This window comes from Ovis aries, chromosome 2 (assembly GCF_016772045.2).
Source record: "Ovis aries strain OAR_USU_Benz2616 breed Rambouillet chromosome 2, ARS-UI_Ramb_v3.0, whole genome shotgun sequence".
NCBI classification, from domain to species: domain Eukaryota; kingdom Metazoa; phylum Chordata; class Mammalia; order Artiodactyla; family Bovidae; genus Ovis; species Ovis aries.
The window spans coordinates 240,251,142-240,274,980 of record NC_056055.1 but is presented as its reverse complement, the minus strand read 5'-3'; the positions used below and the strand labels follow the sequence as shown (position 1 = coordinate 240,274,980).

General features: G+C 41.8%; 1 long non-coding RNA gene across 1 annotated transcript; it reads right to left on the bottom strand.

Annotated features, from left to right (window-relative positions):
• Nucleotides 1-610: 610 nt before the first annotated feature.
• On the bottom strand, nucleotides 611-16,664 carry LOC121818774 (uncharacterized). Its single transcript, XR_006058883.2, has 2 exons — nucleotides 16,313-16,664; nucleotides 611-8,604 (listed from the first exon to the last, which is right to left on the bottom strand). It is a non-coding gene; the product is annotated as an uncharacterized LOC121818774 (long non-coding RNA).
• Between the last annotated feature and the right edge of the window lie 7,175 nt (nucleotides 16,665-23,839).

Below are 23,839 nucleotides of genomic sequence, written 5' to 3'. Positions count from 1 at the left end.
CTTTTGAACAGCAGATGGCAGGATAATCCCACAACAGGTGGTCATGACAATTTAATTGCAAGAAGAAAATTGCTTCTTTTCCCACATGTATTTCTTTCCCGAGATAAACAGCATGTAGGGCATCTGCCTCTTTACTGGAAGTAAGATATGTAAGAAGGTGGGTTTCAGCAAGGAATATAAGGTAGTCAACGTAAGTTCTGAGCCTTAGGTTATGACACTCTGTGCAAAAACAAATTTCTCAGAAAGAAGCAAATGGAGGCTGAAAGCCGATTGTTAAAATTCCACATATTCTAGATTTCCCCAGTTAATAATCATAAAAAGTTTATAGGCAGAAAGTCACAGAGGCCCTTCTGTTGTAATTGTTAGAGCTTAGAGTCAGTGGGAACACCCTTCTCACCCAGGGGATTTTAAAAGCCAATTCCACCCCCTCCCCACAACCCTTTCCCCTAGCACTCATTTCCCATCCCTTCACAAAATTGCCAGGGTAATTGACTCTTAGATGAGATGAGTTTGACTTTCTACCCTGATTTTGTAACAGAAGCTCTTTTGGTGAGGTTCTTTGTTTGAAAATGCACAATAAAAATGGCTTTAGAATGACTTCAGAGGACTCTTTCTTTTTCTGGTGCCAACAACAGATTCCAAAGCAGCTATTATTCGAGGTGGGTGATAGGATCCCTTGAGACTGTTCAAGTATCGGTTTTCAAAGTGCTTAGGAACCTGAAATGTCCTGTATGGTATATTTGCAGGTGCATAATTGGCCAAGTGCTCCAGGGGTTATAAAGACTGCCTTCCTGTAGTTGGAATAGACAGATTTAGCCTCTTACTGAAATTGAAGGCTGCAATGGCGATAACAAATCTGATTCTAACTCTCTCCCATGTCACTGCTGCCCAAAGGTGCCTTTGTCTCCCAGGAGAAAGGTTGGAGGTAAGTGAATGGCCCTTCACCAGAGCCGTGTAGAAAACACTTCGAAGAAAAACTTTTGTCCTGAGACAGTATGTTTAGGGCTATTGCCTGTGAAGCAAACTTGCTTTGTTTACAGCCAACCTGCCTGAATGCAAATACTGTGAGGTGACTGGAACTGTGGAGCAGCAAACTGCTTTAAAAGCAGGCTTTCAGTGGGAAACTTTAAGCATACAATGGCTTTTGTTTTTGTTTAGACATAATTCTCCAACCTGGCTTTTTTATTGCACTAACTGAAATAAATTTGGATAAACTTAAAGGGTTGCCTTGATGTCAGAAGAAAATGGATATTGTTTCTCCTGCATGCATTTGAATGGTCGTACATAATCCTAGCTACATCCAGATAAGAATACACCTCCTCCCATAGAAAGCTTTTCTGGAACAGAATATCACCGAGAGTGTTCACTTTGGAGCTTGATGGTTCCAGCCTATCTTACCAAAACTTTTAAAGAGTTTGCCCGCTCTTTCACTCTTCCACTGCAGTTAATACTTACGTGTACTTAGTGGTGTTCTGAACTCCTTTTATTCCTCAAGGCTCCCTAGCATTTGATGAGACCTGTGCAGCAGGAGCTTTCATCATACCAAATCCAGGGTGGTGTTTAGTGGAGAAGGGGCCAGGAAAGGGGGTTGGGGAGAAGCCCGTGCTTTTTACTAAATCACTGGGAAACTAGTGGGCTCTTTTTAAGATTAAATATCTTTAAATATCAGGATCTCCGGTTATGAAGGCATGGGTGAAAATGCTTCTCTCAGTCAAACCTGAGGTGGAGGATGTAGGTGTCACATTCAAATTAGAGAGGTGCCTCTCAACAGGAAAGATTTAATCAGCTCTCCTTCCCAGGATCAGCTGCCAGGTTTGAACATTTACTTGTCTGTGTTCCAGGCAGGAGACACTGCTAATTATGGGAGCAATTCCCATGGATACAGAGAAGAATTGTCTGAGCTGAGGAGTCAAAGCTCAGATCAGGATGGGGCTAAGAGGAAAAAATACCCCCAACATTCTCAGGGAAATTCCAGAGTTGTCAAGGGACATGCCTCCTCGGCAGGAATGCCCCTATATCTGGCATTTGATGATTTGGAAGCATCCTTTCCCTCACTTTCCTAACTCATGTGTTAAGAATCCCTTTGTTTGAGAAATGGAATTTAAAAAGTGGTTTCTTTCATTCAAACATTACATGATAAAGCTATCTGGCAAAAAAAAAAAAAACCTGGGCTCCACCGAGAGTGATTTTCATAAACGACCATACCTGAAAAGAGGCAGACTTGGCCATCAGGGCAGCCAGAAGGGCACAAGCATTTGGAATCGGTTGCCTTATCCTTGGCCAAGACACCACAAGATCCTTTCTGCTGTATGTAACGTAAGCTGTGGCAAAACTTACCTATCTTGTGGTACAAAACCTAGACTCACAAGTGAGCTGAATTTATATTCTGCCCCTCTTCTTTCTCCATTATGCAGAGCACCTGCTCCTTGTCCCTCCCCCACTCCTCCAGCTGTCTGTCTGTCTCATTTGTGTCAATTAAGGATTCAATACTGCTTGATTTAATTGAATGACTTTCCCTGTATAGAATCCCAACCACAGATAGGGACCAACTATCACTCCCATTGCCCAGAATAAAAAACTCAAAAAAGCCAAAGCATGTAAGTAAGTGTGCCTTAAAAGAGTGACATATGTGTAATATACATGTTAAATAAATATGTCATATAATATTTTTAAAAAGAAACAAAGAAAATAGGAAGGTACTCACTGAGCTTTGAAGTGAACCAGAGAAGGCAGTGGGGGCAAGACTGGGCTCCTGAACCTACCCAGTTATATCACTGGTAGCCTGCCAACTGGTAGTCAGAACTGCATAAACCAAGATCATTTGATCCACTCAATTTAGTTAAGGCTTTCAGAAGTTGTTGGGTTTCGGGTTTTTTTTTAAGTTGTGCGGGGTCTTCGTTGCTGCACTTGAGCTTTCTCTAGTTGAGACGAGCAGGGGCTCCTCTTTGTTGCAGGGCCGGCTTTCTCACCCCTGTGGCTCCTCTTGTTGCAAAACGTTGACTCCAGGCTCGCTGAATTGGTAGTTGTAGTGCACGGGCTTAGTTGCCCAGAGGAATGTGGAATCTTCCTGGACCAGGAATTGAATCTGTGTCTCCTGCATTGGCAGGTGAATTCTTTACCACTGAGCCACTAGGGAAGTCCAGAAGCTGTTCTTAAGGCTTTGAAACCAAAGAATCAACTGGAAGAAATAGACCTCTGCATGACTTCCTAGTTTACAAAGTACTTTCCCATCCTCAGGATAATGATTTTGTCTTTCTGTTCATTTAGTCATTGATCAAATAGGCTCTGTTCTTTAGTCATCTGCCTCTATTCATTGAGCCAAGCAGTGTTCTAGGAGCTGAAATCTGTGTTCTAAGAATAGAGAATAAAACCCCTGTCCACAAGGAACTTATATTTTGAAGGGCGGGGGGAAGCAAACAAGAAATAAGTAAACCTACAGTCTGCCTCATGGTGCTCAGGGTTATGGAGAATCAGACAGTAGGGTTAAGGGAGATGAGGCTTATTGTTTGGGTAGAGTTATCCATTTTACAAAGGGTGATCAGAAAAGGCCCCCTAAGCTAAGACATTAAAAAATGGAGGACACTTTACAAACATTAGAGAAAGGAGAATTCCTGGCAGAAAGACCAGCAAATGTAAAGGTCTTGAGACAAGAGTTTCCTTGTTGAAGGAGACTAGTGTAGCTGAATAGAGTGAGCTAGGGAGATTTAGGAGCTAGGCCAGGGAAGCGGGAATGCAGGGGGCAGAATTGTAGGGCCTTGGAAGTCATTAAAGACTTTTATTTGAGTGGCATGGGAAGTCACTGGAGGAATGATTTATGTTTTATGATATGACTTATGTTTTCAAAAGTTTATTCTGGCTGCTGTGCAGAAAAAAAAGAAGATAGGAGAGCAAGGGCAGAAGTGGGGAGAACAGTTCGGAGGCAATTGCAGTAATCTAGGCGAAAAACACAGAGAAGGCGATGGCACCCCACTCCAGTACTCTTGCCTGGAAAATCCCATGGACGGAGGAGCCTGGTGGGCTGCAGTCCATGGGGTCGCAAAGAATCGGACACGACTGAGTGACTTCACTTTCACTTTTCACTTCCATGCATTGGAGAAGGAAATGGCAACCCGCTCGAGTGTTCTTGCCTGGAGAATCCCAGGGACAGAGGAGCCTGGTGGGCTGCTGTCTATGGGGTCGCACAGAGTCAGACACGACTGATGCGACTTAGCAGCAGCAGCAGCAGGCGAAAAATAATGGTGTCTCAGATCAGGACAGCAGCAGCAGAGATGCTGACAAGTCGTTAGATTTTCGAGGTAAACGTACCAGGATTTGCTGATGACTATAAGAGGGGAGGGATATATGAGAAATAGAGAGGAGTCAAAGATACTGTGGATATTTGGCCTGAGTAACTGTTAGATAATCTGGTGGGATGAACAGAGAGACCTTGAATCATAGATGAGACTAAATTTCAAATCACGGCTTTGGTCTAATATTGATATAATCTTGGGCAAGTCACTGAATCTCTCTGAGCATCAGTTTCTTAACTCAGTAAGAAAGTGACCATGATACAATACCTCACTCACAGGTCTATTAGGGCCTCCCCAGTGGCTCAGTGGTAAAGAGCCCCCCTGCAGTGCAGAAGACAGAGGAGATACCAGTTCAATCCCTGGGTCAGGAAGATCCCCTGAAGAAGGAAATGGCAACACACTCCAGTATTTTTGCCTGGAAAATCCCATGGTCAGAGGAGCCTGGCAGGCTACAGCCCGAGGTTCACAAAAAGTTGGATACAACTGAAGCAATTTAGCACCTGTGTGCGCGCATGCTCGTGTGCGCGCGCACACACACACACACACACACACACACACACGGACAAGTCTATGGTGAGAACTGAATGAGATGTTAAAGTGCTGAGAAGAATACCTGGTACAGAGATACTCCATAAATGCCAGTTGAATATGGGAGTAAATAATGTCTTTTGAAATATTATCGATCTGGTGTCTTCTCAACTCTCTTCATTAACTTATCATCCTCCACAGGCTCCACTATATTTAGAATAAAAATATATATATATTTCCAAAACCAAGAAGATCCATCATGATCTGGCCTCAACTACCTGTCCAACCCACCAGCCACACTGACCTTCTGTTCAGCTGCTAAGAAAACAATTTTCTGGCTTCAGAACTATTACGCCCTCTTCTCTCTGCCTGCAATGGCCCTCACCCAAGTGGCTGGTGCCTTCTCATCCTGCAAGAAGCTTACCTTCCTCAGAGTGACCTTTCCTGACCATCATCGTCAGAAAAAGTTCCCACCATTAATTATTCTTTCTTTCAGCGTTTGTTCTGGGAATTCCTTGGTGGTCTGGTGATTAGGACTCAGTGCTTTCATTGCCGGGGCCCTGGTTCAATCCCTGGTTGGGAAACTAAGATCCTCACTTGTTGAGGGCCCCCCAAAAAGAAGAGCTGTCCTTTACATTCCGAAAAGTTAATCACAATTTATAATTCTTGTCACCTAATTATTATCTGTCTCTTCTTCTAGACTGTATGTTCCATGAAAGAAGGGACCACCAAGTATATACACAATTCCTGGTATAATCTTGGCTCATAGTAGCTCTTGATAAATGTTTGCTGGAAAGCTGAGTGACAGAAGATTCTCACTGTTATTCTGCTGCTGTTCTTTAAAAAATAAAAATTCTCATTTTTTCTGCCTTTTGCATAGTTCTCTATTGCATTTCACTGGTGAGTGGGAACACTTTACTTTGTTGAATCAGAAAAGCCCTTGAAAACAAAACAAAGAGAAAAAAGAAAGAAAAGCCCTTGACTTTTCTTTTGTGTATACTACGCTGGGCTTAACATTTATGTATAGTACTAACACGGATTTTTTTTTTTTTCCTGTGCTCATTTCTCAAGGTTATACTTGTCTTTAGAGGCAAGTGACAAAAGAACAGACCGAAAAAAAAAAAAAAAGGAAAAAGAAAAAAGAATAGAGCTAAGTTTCAGATCACCTAAGAAAACTCACTTTTATCCATCCAAAGTACTTGAATAGGCAAAGAGAGTGGAGAGGGAATTCCGAGGAAGGAATTTCAAGGAAGGGGAACTGTCAGCAAGAGCATGTAGCATGCTGTTTGGAAGAAAATTAGGAAACATGCATAGTTTCTGTCTCTAGATTTTGGTAATTAGGGCAGGAATGTCAAAGATCAGATGGACCACCTAAGGTTGAATGAGCTGGAGATATTCCCTCCTTATCTATTTTCTAAAAGAATTTGTGGAAGATTGATCTTACTTCTTCCTTAAATGTTTGATAGAATTTTCCAGTGAAATCATCTGGGTCTAGAGCTTTCTTTAAGAAATATATTTATTAACAAATTTGATTTCTCTAAGAGATATAGGGCAATTTGCATTTTCTACTTCATCTTGTGTCAATTTTAGTAAGTTGTGTTATAGGTAATATCTGGAATGCTAAACTGAATCTTATTTTCTTAATGAAATGTATTTTGGCGTCACTAAAGTACTTTATGCAAAACAGTAAAATTTGGGAAGTAAAAGTTTGGGGAAAAGGTCAGGGAAAGGGGAGAAACTGACAGTAGGCTTTTACATAGATGTGAGCAATAAGTGACAAGGGTCCTGATTGGGTGGTTTTGGACATAAGGGGAAAGAACCAAATTCCAGTAATATAACCATTTCTTTATCTGTCTCTTTTTGCCTGAACTGGGTCTTGATCAATTTTAGTACTTAATGGAACATTGTGCTGCTTCTAGCATCCACTCTGCCCTAGGTGGAAAGCATTCCTTGTACCAGAGCCCAGTGTAGAAACGTATAATGTTTCTGCTGTGATTTAGACTTCCAGCCTCTAAGACTTAGGCCTTAGGAACTGATGCCAGCTGTCTGTCCCTTGGGTTTTAAGTTTAACTTCACAACTAGCTTTGCCAATATACTGTTGTTATTTCTCTTTTTTATATGACAGATGTGGTTTCACAGGGCATCTAGAGGTTGCTTAAATTCTGTAAGTAAGTACTATGCTGTAGCTGTTTTCCTAATTTGAGAACTGAAATGGCAGCTATGATAGAGGGAAGAAACATGGGATTTAGAGTCAAAAGACCTGAGTTTTAACACTGTGGGACCTATGACAAGGCACCCAGTTTCTCTGGACCTTAGCATCCTAATGTGTATACTGAACATAATGCTAGTTTTGCACATATCACAATTTGTTCAGAGAAGCAAATGAGGAACTATTTTTTATCTTTTAAAAACAAGCAATTCATTTAATTTCAATGTCTAATTGTTTATGTGAATAATGTTTTTTAAGTAAGTAATATAAATGGGATCTCTCAGGTGCAAATTACAAGAAACTTTGTTGGTTTGTTTGGTTTTAGGATGATCTTCTATGCCTTTAAGTGATTACAGTAGTACTGTTAAGCTTTCATAATTTTTTTTTTTTTGCTTTTCAGGAGAAAATCTTCAACTAAGCCTTAGAAGACTTCACAGTTGAGGACTGAATAACTTTCAAGGGGGAAGTTATTGTGCATTTAGCAAAGTGTTTGATTAGAATTTGCAAGACCTAACTCTTAACCTATAATCTGAGAGGTATTAAACCAGTTATTGGAAATTTTCTTTTTTGCAGATATGTACATGGCTTGGAGAAGGCAATGGCAACCCACTCCAGTACTCTTGCCTGGAGAATCCCAGGAATGGAGGAGCCTGGTAGGCTGTAGTCCATGGAGTCACTAAGAGTCGGATATGACTGAGTGTCTTCATTTTCACTTTTCACCTTATGCACTGGAGAAGGAAACGGCAACCCACTCCAGTGTTCTAGCCTGGAGAATCCCAGGGACAGAGGAGCCTGGTGGACTGCCGTTTCTGGGGTCACACAGAATCGGACACAACTGAAACGACTTAGCAGCAGCAGCAGAACGTGGCTTGCTTCCTCACTTCCTTTAGGTCTTTACTCCAGTGATACCCTGTCAGAACTTCCTTGTCCATTCAATTTAAAATTTAACATTTCCCCAACATTTCTCTGCTTATTTTCATTCTCTGCTTATTTTGTTCTCCACGGCATTCATCATTTAATGTATAACATGATCATTTATTTAGTTTATGTGTTGCCCTTCACAAACCCTGTCCATGAATTTGAGCAAACTCCAGGAGATAGTGGAGGACAGAGGAGCTTGGCACGCTGCAGGCCACGGAGTCGCAAAGAGTGAGACACAACTTGGCGACTGAACAACAACCTCCATGAATTTTATCTGTTCATTGTTGTATCTCTAGAAAATAGGACAGTCCTTGGGACATAACAGGCAAACAATAAATATTTGTTAGATGAATAAAAGAAGACTTCAAGGGTTTTCTCTTTTGAATTTAATAGTGTAAGAATGTGAAAAATCCAGAAGATACTGTTTTGACAAAGCAGTAATGGGACTCTGACTCAGATGCTTCTTCTAACACCATCCACAGCAGACCAACATGTCCACATTTAAACTGTTTTCAGCTCTGGAAACAACGATTGTAAACTTCTATGATGACTGTTTACTTTATTGAAAATTGTAGAATTCAGGAAGAAGCAGAGGTGCGCCCAGGGGGTCATCTTCTAAGAAAATGCTCACCCAAATCTTGGGCTCTGGCAGTTTGCCTGTCAAGTAAGTTTAGGGATCATTAAGATAATCTCCTCCTCTTACTTCCAGAGGATTCCCTCTGAAATACTAGTACCCCAGGAGGGGATCACAGCTTAATCCTTCATCATTTAACACTTGAGTTGGATTTAGTATATGGGGTGAGGACTGAGGAGGAAGATACATTTTACCAATTTTGCAGTTATCCCTGGAGTTTTTTTTTTTTTTTTTCACATACCAAAGTCCTCTTGCCCCTAAATATTACTTCACAGACAAATACTATAGATTGTAACTGATTGAACAGAATGGGAAATGAAGATGGGAATGTTTCTAATCAGCTACAATTCTATCAATTCAATCAACCCAATCTCTATAATTGTAATTACAAAGAGATCATAAGGTGGAGAGATTTGAATTCCAAACATACCAAACTGAAGCCAGCAAAGGTAAGCCAGATTCTCTGCCTCCAAACCTGTGCCCTGAGGTATACATTTGGCAGTGGGAGTGCCCACCAATTAGGTCATCGTGTGATAAAAATAACTACATGTATTGTAGTTTATACGCAGATGTTCATAGTCAAGTTGAGTGACTCCTGTGTCATGTGCTGTGAGCAGTGATCTCTAACTACAGTCAAGGGCTGACTATACCTGAAGACTCCCGGGTCTCACTGGAGCCCTAACAAAACAGAAACTCAGGGAGGGTACAACTTGATAATGTGTGTTTGTAAATAAGCACTGGTGACTATCATGGATGGCCATGTTGGGATACCAAGGAAGTATATGATATGGGCCCTGGCTTTTGGAACTTTACAGTTTACTTGCAAAATTAGAACTGAGATAAGTGAATATGGTTTCATCAGAGTGGTCAACATGTGGTACTTTATACAAACATGTGGTACTTTATATAAACGTTACCAATGTGAAGACAGAGGGGAGAAGTTAGTGGTGGAGAAGATCGAATGGAGGAAGTAAAACCTTGGTGGGCCTTGAGGTTTGGATAGGATTTAAATAAAGGGGAGAGGAGCATGTAGGAGAAATATCAGTAGGGAATTGAACAAAGGTTCAAAGGCAGGAACATAGCAGTGTGTCTTCGACCAAATTAGGAAATACACTATGAGGAAGAGCTAGAAATAGGGATTGATGGGTAGGTGAGACCAGATTGTACAAAGTCTTGGGTGTCAGGCAGAAGAGTTTAACTTCCCTGAGATGGAAAAACTGGGAGTAAAAATCAAACTGCCAGCTGACCAAAATCCACTCTGAGTTGCAGAAAAGGAATGGGTTCTGGTGGATATTCCCTCTCTGCCTCTTAATTCTAAGATTCTTTCCAACAAGGGTAAGCTTTCAGAGGAATCTGGGAAGAAGCTTGTGTCTTTCATCTCACCCAACCCTCTGATACAAATTCTATCTCTGATATAAACTTGCCTCTTCCTTTTGAAATCAGCCAGAAAGTTCCCAGGGAACCTGAAAGCTGCTTCACAATTTAGAGCAACCCTTACTTCTAACCTTCTAACGCTAGAAGCCCATCTGGGTCTGTCTGTAACCCTAAATTCTGAACACATATTGGTCCGGAAATTCCCTATGACTCAGGAAGCATTTTATCCACCCCGAGTATGAATGTTTTGCTCCCGATTCTTCTGGTGAAAGGAGGTGTGAACTGTGATCCTACAGAAAACCACTGTGAAGACAGGAGGGCACGGAAGGTATGGTATGTAGCTAAGAAGGTAAGCTTTCCTCTCCCTTTGTGTTTCTTTGCTCACTACTGAAAGAGAAGTTTCAGAAGGCAAGCCAGAGAGCCAAGCTCCTGGGTGATTGAGGATTTTCTGGTTTCAAATTAAACAGAAAACTAAATTAGCAAATTAATTGTTGGATGTGTTTTCCTGGGCCTTTCATCAGCTGCTGCAGGACCAGTAGCCAATCAAAAAAGACTTTTGGGTACCCTGAAGAGGGGGCAGGGTTCAGAATCAGGTTCTGCTAGCTACCAAGTGTCAGACATGTTAATTTTAAATTACTTTTGTACAGCTTGGTGTCAAAATGATTAAAGCATGAAGAGAAAAACAGAACCAAAGGAGAGAGAAGGCAATCATTTACCTTGCATTTAGAGCAAGGACACTTGCAATTCCGTTTCAGCTGACTTTCTCCTATAAGTTACACAAGTTATAAGTTTTACGCCCTTTAGTGACCACCTAAGATGAGACGGTTATGCAGTGGTCATGGCTCTTCATTCCCTTTGTATAATATCACTATCTCTACATGGCAGAATCTATATCACAGATATTAATATGGTCACACTTCTTCCCCTGCTTCCCCAATAACATTTATTCTGTTAATATATTAGGGACTCTGTGTCAGGCATTGTCCTAACTATATTTTACATGTAATTTATTATATAACCCTCAACAACAATGCCATGAGGTGGATGTTATTATTATTTCCATTCTACAGCTAAGAAACTAAGGCTTAGAAAGGCACAGTCATTTGCTCTAGCTGCTCATCTAGCAGAGGCAGAGCTGGGTCTCTAGTCCTAGTTTTGCCCTCTTCCACAGCAGTCTTGTCCCCTTTCCATTTCCCCCTTTTGGTGGGAGGAAAAAGAATCTAAGTAAGTCTGATTGCTAAGACAGCTTCATGGTCCTTTTCAACGGTCATGTATGTTTATTTGTTTGAAGATGTAGCTGAGATCAGCCTTATTCTCCATGAAACAGCCTCGTCTTTACCATACTGCTTTCCTAGGGTAAGCGTGTAACCAGCTCACTAGTGGGCTTGTCTTTGTTTTTGTCTCCAGCTTTCCCAGTCAGTTTCATGGGCTTCATGACACATTTTGCTCAAAATGAGCTGTCTGCTCTGACTCTTGCATGTGAAATTTAAGGCTGACCTAGCTGCTATTGTTTTTCAACCATCAACACAAAGCTGTACTGCTTGATTTCTCTCAGTCTGCCAGATTTTATTAATTTTACTTTATCCACCCTTCCTACAGTCACCCCACATTATCTTACTGTGTTGTTTGCCTCTGGAATTGCAGTGTAATAATACAATTCAATTTTTAAGATCCTGGTGGTATAGAATTCACCATCCTGCTCCCTAGGTGTTACTAAATAAGTTTTAGTTGCACCAAGATCTCCTAAAGGTGCCAACTGATACCCAAGCCATCATTCAGGATAGTATTGATAATGCTAAAGAAGTGATCTATAAACACAAGACAAATAGTTGCCCACTGATAAATTTAGAAATCCTGACTCTTAGAACTTCAGGGATATTGTTATCAGCTGACTTTTAGTGAGTGCTTTCACATCACTATGTGCTAAGTGTTTTTCAACAAACTACTGAAGTATGTAATATCTTTTTCTCCCTTTTTTTACAGTGACCAGGTGAATGGCAGCCAGGACGAAACACACCTCAATATTATACGGTCCAGCCTCCACATATATTTTGAATACTTCTAGTGATGGATGTGGAGCTTGTTACATTCTAAGACAATCTATTTCATATTTGCGTGACTTCTTCCATATTCTGAGCTACAGTGTGTGTCTCTGAAGCTCCTAAATCATCAGTTTTAGAATCTTAGAACCTCCCAGGACAAGTCTCAATTCTTTTTTTCACACAATAGCTCTTCAGGTATTTCAAGATGGCTCTACCATCACTTATGAATTCTTTAACTCTTCCTCCTAAGCTTGGATTTCTTTCTTTTTTTTTTTTGCTTTACAATACTGTATTGGTTCTAAGCCTGGATTTCAAGTCTCCTCACCCTCTTGGTTGGTTGCTCTCTTTACTACATCCCTCTAAAAGTGAACATGTTACCTAGATGAGGTCTAACATAGAATGAAGTGGAGCTCTTTCTCTCCTCGTTCCAGATGCTGTATTTCTATTAATCCAGCCTAAAATTGTATTTAATTCATCTGAAGCCCCACTTGCTGAACAAACCCAACCTGACACCCCACCACCCCTCTTCATTATGTACTCGATTTTCTCATTTATGCTCCTTTCCTAGTTCTCTTGTAACACGTGCACACGATTCAGTTCTTTTCGGCACGACCTTGATCCTCATTCTTTGCTCTGTCAGATTGATCGCTCCCTGTGCACATAAGTTACATTTATTTTCTCTCAGCTTCTACCACCTTATCTCTTCCCACTTCATCTCCTGGTTTCTACCCATTTCAACATCAGAGAATCCAAATCACTTTTAACCATCTTGCTTCTTTCTGAATCTGGTGAGGTTGGATGTGTCTGTCCTGGTTAACATTTACAATGCATATGCTGACAGTTTGAGGCTAGCTTCCAAGAGAGTAATCTGATTTGGGAATGCTTTTCCTAAGCAGATCTCAACAGATTTCACTTTACTGGAGTTCCAGAGGAAAAAGCATAGCCCCAGACTTGGTCATATAGGGGACATCCTGAAGACAAAAGATGGTGAATTAATGAATGATGACTCTTCATTTTATGGACAGTTAAACTGACAACCAGCTTGGGTGATGAGAAGCACAATGGAAACAGTCTGGGTTTAAAACCTAGTTCTGTAGGTTCCATCCTGGGTTGTGTCAGTTACTTAACTTTTTTGTCTCAATTTCATCATCTGTAAAATAATAGCAACAATTGTACCCACCTCTCATAGGCCTGCAGTGAGGAGTTAATTCATATGAAGAGTTTAGAACAGTGCCTATATCACACGCAGTAAAGGACAAATATTATTATTCCTGGAAAGTAATTTAAAGATAGAACAGAAAAGAGATTATTCTTCCTAGGTACTTAGGTTTTCTGTGTGCATCTTTACAAACCTTAATTCACTGAGCCTTAGTATTGAGGTTTTGGCTTTATAAGGAAGCAGACACTCCGAAAGAAGCTCAAGAGACATTTGTGAATGAATGCCCTTCAATCTGGGGGCTGAGGAGAAGCAGGGTAGAATTGTTATTTAAGAGAGAGTAAAGGCTAGAAGAATTGTAATCTATCAGGCAGAAGATCTGGCATGCTCTCTTCCTTTTTTCCCCCTGTTGAAACAAACCAACCAACCCACTTTCAAAAATGAGTAAATGTAGATCCCAGTAAGGGCTGTGGAGCTACAGATCTAACCAAAGAATTAAATGGTCTACAATGGTCGACTTTTTGTATTTTTAAAATCTCTGGATTAAAAAAAATGAAAACACGACTTCCTGCCCACCCCTCCCCCCCAACCCCCCTTTTTAGTCTTGGTCATATAACAGTTTAGCACAGAATTCTACAAGAAGTCAAAGGGTCCACAGAAAGTTACGTTTGGTCATGTTGTATGGTCTACAGTGTAGACTACACTAACAGAAGAGATTAGTTTAGGTTGTGTCAAATCATGTTAAAATACAACATTAAATAAATGCAAAGAGCCCAGAACAAAGAAAGTGATTAAGCTGGTTTAACTGCATTCAACCCACTATGCTAAATCCCCGTAGGGGGCTCTAGTTAAACAACAAATTTAGTTTCTTGGCCTAAATCCTTTTCTTCAAAGAAGAAATTTTTCTTGTGAGTAACTCTGATAAATTTGTTTTCATCTTTTTCATTTCTTAGTCTCTAGGGAAGCTAGGGTGAAAAGAATCTATCTGATTGGGCTGCATTTTTGGAAGAGATGTACTGTGAAGAATGGAATAGAAGGCGATGGGTTACACAGCTAAAGAGGCGTTGGAGGAACTGAGGCATGGGTGAAGTGTGATTGTTCAGCCCCAGAAAAAGGCCAGCTAGTGACACCCGGGATAGGATTTTATCAGGCAGTGAATCAAATAAGGCTGCGAGGGAGATAATAAGGTGTAATTATAGCAGTGCTGTTAGTGCCTGTTCATGGGGTCTGGCAGCAATTTGGTTGAACACCCCTCATTTTGAGAAATTTGTAATTTGGCAGTAAGAATTCTTGCCTTAAAATTTGGCACAAACCTTCACAGTTTAATATTGCAAAATCTGGGAAATGTTGAAATGTGGCTGCTATTCTAATTGAACTTTTTCAGGCTTTTTCGAATTGGTTTTTTTCCTGTTGGATTCAGAAACAAACGCCTCTCTTTTAAAAAGTTCACTAAGGTTTTTTTAAACCACAAACTCATGTACGCTTACAAGCAGATTACTGCTGTAATAAATTCTCATGACTTAAATCTTTGTGTACATACAGAGGGGAAAAAAGCTTTCACTTGAAAAACCCCGAGTTCCTTCTGTTTAGTAGCCCTTTAAAAATTCCCCACAATCAGTATTTTGTTTAATTTCCTTTGAGTCAGAGCGGTGCAACGTGGTGTTGCTCTTGGTTTTATGAACCGACTGCTTCCCCGAAGCTTATTCCCCGTTGTTTTAAAGTAGAAGGGAGGTCACCGGGCTGTAGTGAAATGTGGCCAACTCCGCCTGGGACCAAGCTGGCCCAACGGGCTTCTCTAAAGTAACTGGAAGTTTTCTGACAGGAAACCGGTCAGTTGTTATAAGCGTCGGCTCGGGTTCCCACGGCCCCGGCAGCTGCAGCTCCCCCGACGCCCCTCTCGGGGCCGGGCAGGAGCGCGGGGTGTGGGGCGCCGTGGGCGGCAGGGGGCAGCAGCGGGAACCCGTTGTTCTCCAGGCAGGGGGTGGGGCGGGAAGCTGCCCCCCCCACCTCGTTTCCGTGCCCCGCGCTCTCCCCTCCCCCTCTCGCGCCTTGCCTCGCCTCGCCTTGCCTTGCCTTGCCTTCCCTCCCCTCCCCGCGGGGAGGAGGGCGGGGGTGCGGAGCCCTCCCCCGGGACAGGGGGCGTGTGCGTCCCCTCCGCTCCCCTCCCCCCGGCCGGGCTCTCCTGGCTCCCCGAGGCGGGAGTTTCCAGGAAGAGCTCAGAGCGCGGTCGCACCACCGAGCGCACGGAGACGTCAAGTAGTCCCTGAGAGCGACCTGATTCAGAGAATTCCAGCTGCCAGAGGCTGTCGGGAGTTGGAACTCCGAAAAGACTGGGAACAGCTCTCTGGCCTGGGGAGCTCTGGGAAAGAGGTCCGAGGTCCCACTTTCCATTCCTGGAGAAATATGTGTAGTGGAGGCGGAACGAGTTCCGGCGGAGGGCTCGGACGCGCCGGGTGGAGTGAAGCGCCGCGCGGTCGAAGCGCTCACAGAGTTAAAGTGGGCGGGAAAACCCGGAGCGGACTCTCCCTGACACGCCTAGAACCTCCCTCCCCACTCTCCTTGGGGGAGGGGAACGAAAAAAGAAGAGACAGAAACGTGTTCCCTTTCTCTGCTTCCTAAGTGCCTAGTGAAGAAACAAGTGGCGACTCGCCACTTCGAGAAATGCGCTGCAGGACCTTCAGGTCCCGGCGGGGAAGGCTCGTGTGGCTCCTCCTCCAGTAACGTCCGCACCGTCGGCGCTGGGCGCGCGGTCAGAAACCCAGGCCTGCGACCTGGAGGAGCTAGGCGCGCGCATGCGTGCCGTGGGCGCGCGCTTCCCGCCCCTTTCCTGAGCGCGTTCGCTTCCCCCCTCCCCCCACGTTCCTCAGCCGCCACCTCAGAGCTTCCCCCGCACCCAGCCCTCTCTTTTCGGGGGAGGTGGCCCATCTTGCCCATCGACTGACTAACCCCTTCACCCCAGCTTCGCCCCGCCTCCCCTGAGCTTCGGTACGAACTCCGCAGCTAGGGCTCAGCTTTCACATTCCCGCCTCCGCCTTCTATCTCCCCTCCCAACCCTTAAGCACTTCCTGCAAACTACCCCGTTCTCGCTCCGTTCGGCGCCGCCTCCTCCCAGCCCTAACTGGATGGGTGCGTTCACGTTGGTGGGCCTCTGGGTAGTACCTTGTATTCCTCCTGCAGGCGATGGCTGCTCCATTTTACAGATGAGGAAGTTAAAGTCCAGAGCGCCGACGAGCTTGTCTCTAAAGGCTCCTTGTTGTACAGTCGCTAAGTCGTGTACGACTCTGCGACCCGGCGGCCCGTAGCACATCAGGCTGCCAAGTCGCTTAACTATCTCCGGAGTTTTCTCAAACTCCTATCCATTGAGTGGGTGATGTTCCCTAACTACCTGACAGAACGTGGTCCGGTGGAGGAGGGAATGGCAAACCACGCCAGTGTTCTCGCCGAGAGACTCCCATGTGCAGTATGAAAAGGCTCCTTTTGAGTTGTCCCCCACTGTAACTGGCTTTGGAAAGAGAAACCCTTGACTTGCTACAATTTAAGCAACCTTGGAAAGCCAGTCCCAGTCTTGGCACCCTCAATTCTTCCGGCCAAACCACCGAGCCCAGTTGGCAAACACCATAGAAACAATTTATCCCAAATCAACTATGTAGTGACCTCTAAATTAGAAAAAGAGCCAATTGGTGACTTTAGAGGTTGTGTATAGGCTATTTATTCAATGTGAAGTCGTTTTTAAACGCACTGTGTAATATTTTCTCTTAGATGTTGTAATTCTCGTATTCCTTCCCCAATTTGAGATCATGGTTTTGGTTTTGAAAACATTTTGATATAATTTGTCTCTCAGTAACAACAACAACAACAAACTTTTCCTTTTTGTTAGTATCAGTGTTAATCGCACAGTGACATCTGACTTTTGCAACGCCGTGGACTGTAGCCCACCAGGCTCCTCTAGTTCATGGGATTCTCCAGGCAAGAATACTGGAGTGCGTTCCCATTTCCTCTACCAGGGGATCTTCCACACCCAGGGACTGAACCTGGGTCACCTGTATTTCAGGCAGAGTGTTTACCTTCTTAGACACCACAGAAGTGCTTTGTTAGTATGGTTGATTATTATTCCGAAATTCCACACCTTAATCCCTAAAGTCAGTTCTTCCCTGGGCTTCAGTTCAGTTCAGTTCAGTTCATTTCAGTTGCTCAGTCGTGTCCGACTCTTTGCGACCCCATGAATTGCAGCACGCCAGGCCTCCCTGTCCATCACCAACTCCCGGAGTTCACTCAGACTCACATCCATGGAGTCAGTGATGCCATCCAGCCATCTCATCCTGTGTCGTCCCCTTCTCCTCCTGCATCCCTCCCAGCATCAGAGTCTTTTCCAATGAGTCAACTCTTCTCATGAGGTGGCCAAAGTATTGGAGTTTCAGCTTTAGCATCATTCCTTCCAAAGAAATCCCAGGGCTGATCTTCAGAATGGACTGGTTGGATCTCCTTACAGTCCAAGGGACCCTCAAGAGTCTTCTCCAACACCACAGTTCAAAAGCATCGATTCTTTGGCGCTCAGCTTTCTTCACAGTCCAACTCTCACATCCATACATGACCACAGGAAAAACCATAGCCTTGACTAGATGGACCTTAGTCGGCAAAGTAACGTCTCTGCTTTTGAATATGCTATCTAGGTTGGTCATAACTTTTCTTCCAAGGAGTAAGCGTCTTTTCATTTCATGGCTGCAGTCACCATCTGCAGTGATTTTGGAGCCCCTGAAAATAAAGTCTGACACTGTTTCCACTGTTTCCACATCTATTTCCCATGAAGTGATGGGACCGTCAGCTCCAGTTAAAAGTTATCCCCAGTAGGTGAGAGGTTTGCAAGAGACGTCATAGAGAATCTTGAGGCACTGCATCTCTAAACTTTTTGTGTACAAACTTTAAAGCTGTAAGTGGGAATTAAAGGAAAAGGTCTGTGTAATTTTACGTATATCAAGAGATTCATTATTTCAGATTCAAATGTTTTGAGATTCTCATTCCAAGCATTGTAAATATGGATCTGTTTTGTTTTGTTAATTTGTTTTATTTATTGGCTATGCTGGGTCTTCCTTGCTGGGGCCTTTCTCTAGTTGCTGCGTGCAGGAGCTACTCTTTGTTGAGGTGTGCAGGCTTCTCATTGTGGTGGCTTCTCTCGTTTCAGAGCACAGACTTTGGGTGCTTGGGCTTCAGTAGTTGCAGCACATGGGCTCAGTAGTTGTGATGCATGAGCTAAGTTGCTCTGTGGTGTGTGGGATCTTCTTGGACTGGGGATGGAATATGTGTCCCCTGCATTGGCAGGCAAATTCTTGTCCATTGCACCACCAGGAAAGTCACTAGTGGGACTTTCTTTTAAATGACTGTTTTATCACTATTTCCTTCTATTGCAAGTATTTCTAAATTATTTATTGGACTGATGTCTTCTAAGCATAATGATGGTCTGAAGAACCAGTCCAGATTGTTTCAAGGCAGTTTTTTAAGTTGATTGAATGTTGCATGATAAACTTTCTGAACGTTTGTTCAGTAAATAAATGTTTTCTATGTGTAAAGCACTGTATTAGGTCTTTTGTGAGATATAAAGTTGACAAGCTAGGGAGGGCTATTCTTAAGAAGCAGTCTAAGTGGAGATAAAATTCTCTACCATAGGCTCAAATCAGTAAAAATTCGTTGTTATTTCTAGGTTGATTATTATTATTTTTTTTATCACTTAAGTTATATTGATTTGAGGTTTCCAAAAAATTTCCCCCATGTTCATGTGCAGTTCTCAGGTTCTGGAGAGCCAAGAAGCATCTAAATAGAAAAGATCAGTAGTGGGCAGTGATTTAATGGGAATATGAATAATGATAGTTCAGTATTGAAAAATGAGATTATAGGAATGGCAGGAAAGAAAAATGCAAGTGTAAGAAGATCCAGGTCTTCAGATTTTAAATTGTGAAGAAAGCTAGGAAGGCCTTAGGAATTATGTGCTGTTTAATTTTGCCTGAGTGTTCATAAATGTAGCTTTTATTTCAGGAAAGATGAAACAGTTTTGTATTTAAGCACATGATTACCGACACAGATTTGATGAAGTTTATTTATTTATTTTTTTTGCTCTCACTATGCACCATGCAGGATCTTAGTTCCCCAACCAAGGATCGAACCATGCTCCCGCAGTGGAAGCACAGAGTCCTAACCACTGAACCAGGGAATTCTCTGATGTGGAGTTTTAAGGAATACCAGTGGTAGAGAAGAAAAATCTAGTTTGCAGTGGAATTCAAACTTTGGAAATCAAATCCTTTGATTTAGGTTGGAGTCAAAACTCTTACCTACCCCACTGCCAAAGAAAATCAATTATAGTTGAGATTAAACATATAACTTAAATCTAAATACTTTTAGATCAATTAAGGATGCATTGCATTTGAACTTTATTATTCAAATTTACATTTCTACAGTGATTTTATAAGCTTTAGCTTCATTCTGCTACTCTGAATGTTTCTGCTGGGCTCCTGCTTCCAGTTACTGCAACTTTGCTGTTACATCCTGGTTTGCGGACTGATACCTCTCATGGGGGTGGTGCTATATTATAGTGTAACTAGGTTTTCAGCTCAATTCTATTCTACTTCTAACAGATTCAGAAGTTAAATTGTAACAACCCCAAGAACATAGTCTTTCTTGAGTAAAATGAAGAAATTACATGTGAAAATGTATTCGGTTCAGTTCAGTCACTCAGTTGTGTCCGATTCTTTGTGACCCCATGAACCGCAGCATGGCAGGCCTCCCTGTCCATCACCAAATCCTGGAGTCCACCCAAACCCTGTCCATTGAGTGGATGATGCAATCCAACCATCTCATCCTCTGTCATCCTCTTCTCCTCCTGCCCTCAATCTTTCTCAGCATCAGGGTCTTTTCCAATGAGTCAACTCTTACATCAGATGGCCAAAGTATTGGAGTTTCAGCTTCAGCATCAGTCCTTCCAATGAACACCCAGGACTGATCTCCTTTAGGATGGACTGGTTGGATCTCCTTGCTGTCTAAGGGACCCTCAAGAGTCTTCTCCAACACCACAGTTCAAAAGCATCAATTCTTTGGTGCTCAGCTTTCTTCACATTCAAACTCTCACATCCATACATGACCACTGGAAAAACCATAGCCTTGTCTAGATGGACCTTTGCTGGCAAAGTAATGTCTCTACTTTTTAATATGCTATCTAGGTTGGTCATAACTTTCCTTCCAACAAGTAAGCGTCTTTTCATTTCATGGCTGCAATCACCATCTGCAGTGATTTTGGAGCTCAGAAAAATAAAGTCAGCCACTGTTTCCACTGTTTCCCCACCTATTTGCCATGAAGTGATGGGACTGGATGCCATGATCTTCGTTTTCTGAATGTTGAGCTTTAAGCCAACTTTTTCACTCTCCTTTTTCACTTTCATCAAGAGGCTCTTTAGTTCTTTACTTTTCATTAAATCTGGGGATAATTTCCTGAACTCTTGTATGTACTGGAGGAGGGCATGGCAACCCTCTCCAGTATTCTTGCCTGGAGAATCCCATGGACAGAGAAGCCTGGTGGGCTACAGTCCATAGGGTCGCAAAGAGTCGGACATGACAAGCAAGTTAGCGTGCATGCACACACACACGCAACTGTGCCCCATAGACATTAGAATCAGACTGCTGTGGTTTATTCTCACTGAACTGGGAGATCAGTGGCACCATCTGATTTCCTAAGGGAAAATCACATTGTAGACTAAAACCTATAGAAAAATTGACACAGTCATCAGCATTATCATAATGGAATTCAGGTTTTGCTTTTCCCTTTATTGTCAACCTCTGGGTCATATAGCAAAAATAGATCCTTACTTGCATCCAAGTTGAAAGTCATAAGGCTTCCATTTCTTTAGTCATTTTATGAGCCATAGTTTGAATAGATACCTATTAAATCTTTTTATCATCAAGCTTTCTAAAGATGATTATTCTGGTCACTGCCTCTGACTGTTCTTTTTGGGATCCTGGGTAAGTCATTCCTCTTATTTGGGCTTCAGTTTCTCTATCTAGAATCTTGCTGAACCCATGACCAGCCCCAGGTCATTCTACAGTGGGTCATTTCTTTGCCTCAGTGCTGCAGAGCTCTGGATTTTTAAAGTAATTTCTTCTTTTGCTTCAAATCTGAGTCATTTAGCGTTTATACATTGATGAGAGAACTTTTACATTGAAGGATTGAAATTTTGGGCTTAGAAAATGATGCTATGTTAAGGCAAGGCCTTAGAGTGGTAGAGGAACAAAGAGACTATTCCAAGGATTCTTAACCTGGCATCCAGGATAGAATACATTGGGTCCTGAATGTGGATTGGGGAAAATCACATCTATATTTTCACTAATTCGTAATTGAAATTTAACATTACTTTTTAGTCTGAATGAAACAAAACCACAGCAGTATTAGCAGTACTGTACCTGTGACAGTCACTGATAGAAATCACAGGTAATTTCATAACAACACTGCAATTGCTGCAGACATGCTGATACAGTTTGTATTCATTACTAGGAGATCTTGTTATTTAACGTGTTAATAAAGAGATACATTAAAAAAAAAAAGAAATACATTCATTACTGTGTCATACATTTTTAAAATTTGGGAGACTTCTCTTGCAGTCTAATGGTTAAGACTTCAGACTCCCAGTGGAGGGGATGTGGGTTTGATCCCTGGTTGGGGAATTAAGATCCCACAAGCTACCAAAAAAGTTTTTATAATTATTTCAGTATAATAGGTTTCCTCTGTAAACCAACGTCATATCCTCTATAGTTATTTTATGCATTTAAAAGCATTATTCTGAGAAAGGATCTATAGGTTTTTCCACACTGCTAAAGGAGTCCTTGGTACAATGAAAGATTAAGAACTTCTGCTTTAATCAAAAATAAATAGTGTTAGTAGTGGGTTGTTTTTTTTTTGTTGTTGTTGTTCTTTTTAACTTATTTATTTTTTAATTGAAGGATAATTGCTTTACAGAATTTTGTTGGTTTCTGCCAAACATCAACTAGTGGGCTTTAAACCATTGAATAAAATAAGAATCCATGAGTCCACACTGATATAAATAAGTAAATGCATCATTACATAAATGTAGCAAAAGTGAAAGTTTTTCTTTCAGTAGTTTGACAATGAATAAATATGAATGCTAAAACCAGTGAGTGAAAGTTTGTTGAGTAGCAGGATATTTACCAGGCAAAGTATCTTTCCATAAACTATTTAATAGTTACAAAGAAAGTGAAGGAACCTCATTAACACCACATTAGCCAAGTCATCAAACCTACATCACTGATATTGGAACAAATTGACTGCAGGTACCTCTTAATAAAAAGCACTGGGGACACAATATCACTTCAGTGGTAATCCTGACAAAATGCACAAACTGAATCTAATCGTGAGGAAATGTCAGACAAACCCAAATTGAGGGCCATTTTATAAAATAACTGGCCTGTACTCTTCAAAAATGTCAAGGTCAGGAAACAAAAAGAAAGGCTGAGGAACTGATCCAGATTAAAAGAGACAAAAGAGACATGACAAGTAAATGCAGTGTATGACCCTTAGGTTTAATCCCAAACCCAGAAAAACACATAGCTCTACATAGTGTTTTTAGGACAATTGACAAAATTGTCCATGGACTGTAAATTAGATAATAGTATTGTATCAGCATTAAATGTTCTCATTTTTATACACACACACTGGTTACATAAGAGAATGACTTTGTTCCTAATAAATAACACACTGATGTATTTAGGGGTAAAAGTGTGTATTTCTAAGTCTCAAATGGTTTAGGAAAAAATACATGTATTTATAAGTCTATATGTAAAGAGAGAATAATACAGTAAATGGAAAAAATAGAAATAATTTTAAAATTTAGATAAAGGACTTAAGGGAGTTCCTTCTACTATACTTGAAATTTTTCTGCAAGTTTGAAATTACGTTGCTTTATAACAATTGTCCCACCCTCACTTTGAAGAGGTGAAAACAGATTTTGGAAGGAGAAGACTGCTCAAGGTCACACAATAAGTTAGTGATAGAGTTAGGGCCAAAACTCAGATACCCAGATGTCAGTCCTCTTTTTACACCAACTGAATTGTTTGGTATTTGTGTTGGATGACAAAGGTTGAACCACCCCTTTTTTACTTCTCTTTTTAGTTTCTTGGTTCCTTAGAGCTAGTTCCTTCTACTAGAGAACCAAAGTAACATAACTAAATGCTTCTTTCAGTTCCTTCATGATTAGGCAAGGATCAATCTGAAGTTTCTGAGCTGGGTTATCTCTCCTCTTGTAGGTTTAATATCTTTCTTATTGCCAACGATTTTCTGTACATAGTAGGCTTCTTTTATGTGGTATTATTTGAATCCCCCTCCTCCACAGAGTGAGGATGTTTTATTGTTTAAACTTCTTTCCATAGGCCGCTCCATTTCAAGGTCTCTTTAATATTGATGGTGGTGATTTAGTTGCTAAGCTGTGTCCGACTCTTGCAACCCTGTAGACTGTAGTCCACCAGGTTTCTCTGTCCTTGGGCTTTTTCAGGCAAGAATACCAAAGTGGTTTGCCATTTCCTTCTCCAAGGGATCTTCCTGACTCAAGGAACCCAGGTCTCCTGCATTGCAGGTAGATTCTTTACCAACTGAGCCACCAGGGAAGCCCTCTTTAAATCTTGTGTTTTCATTTCTAT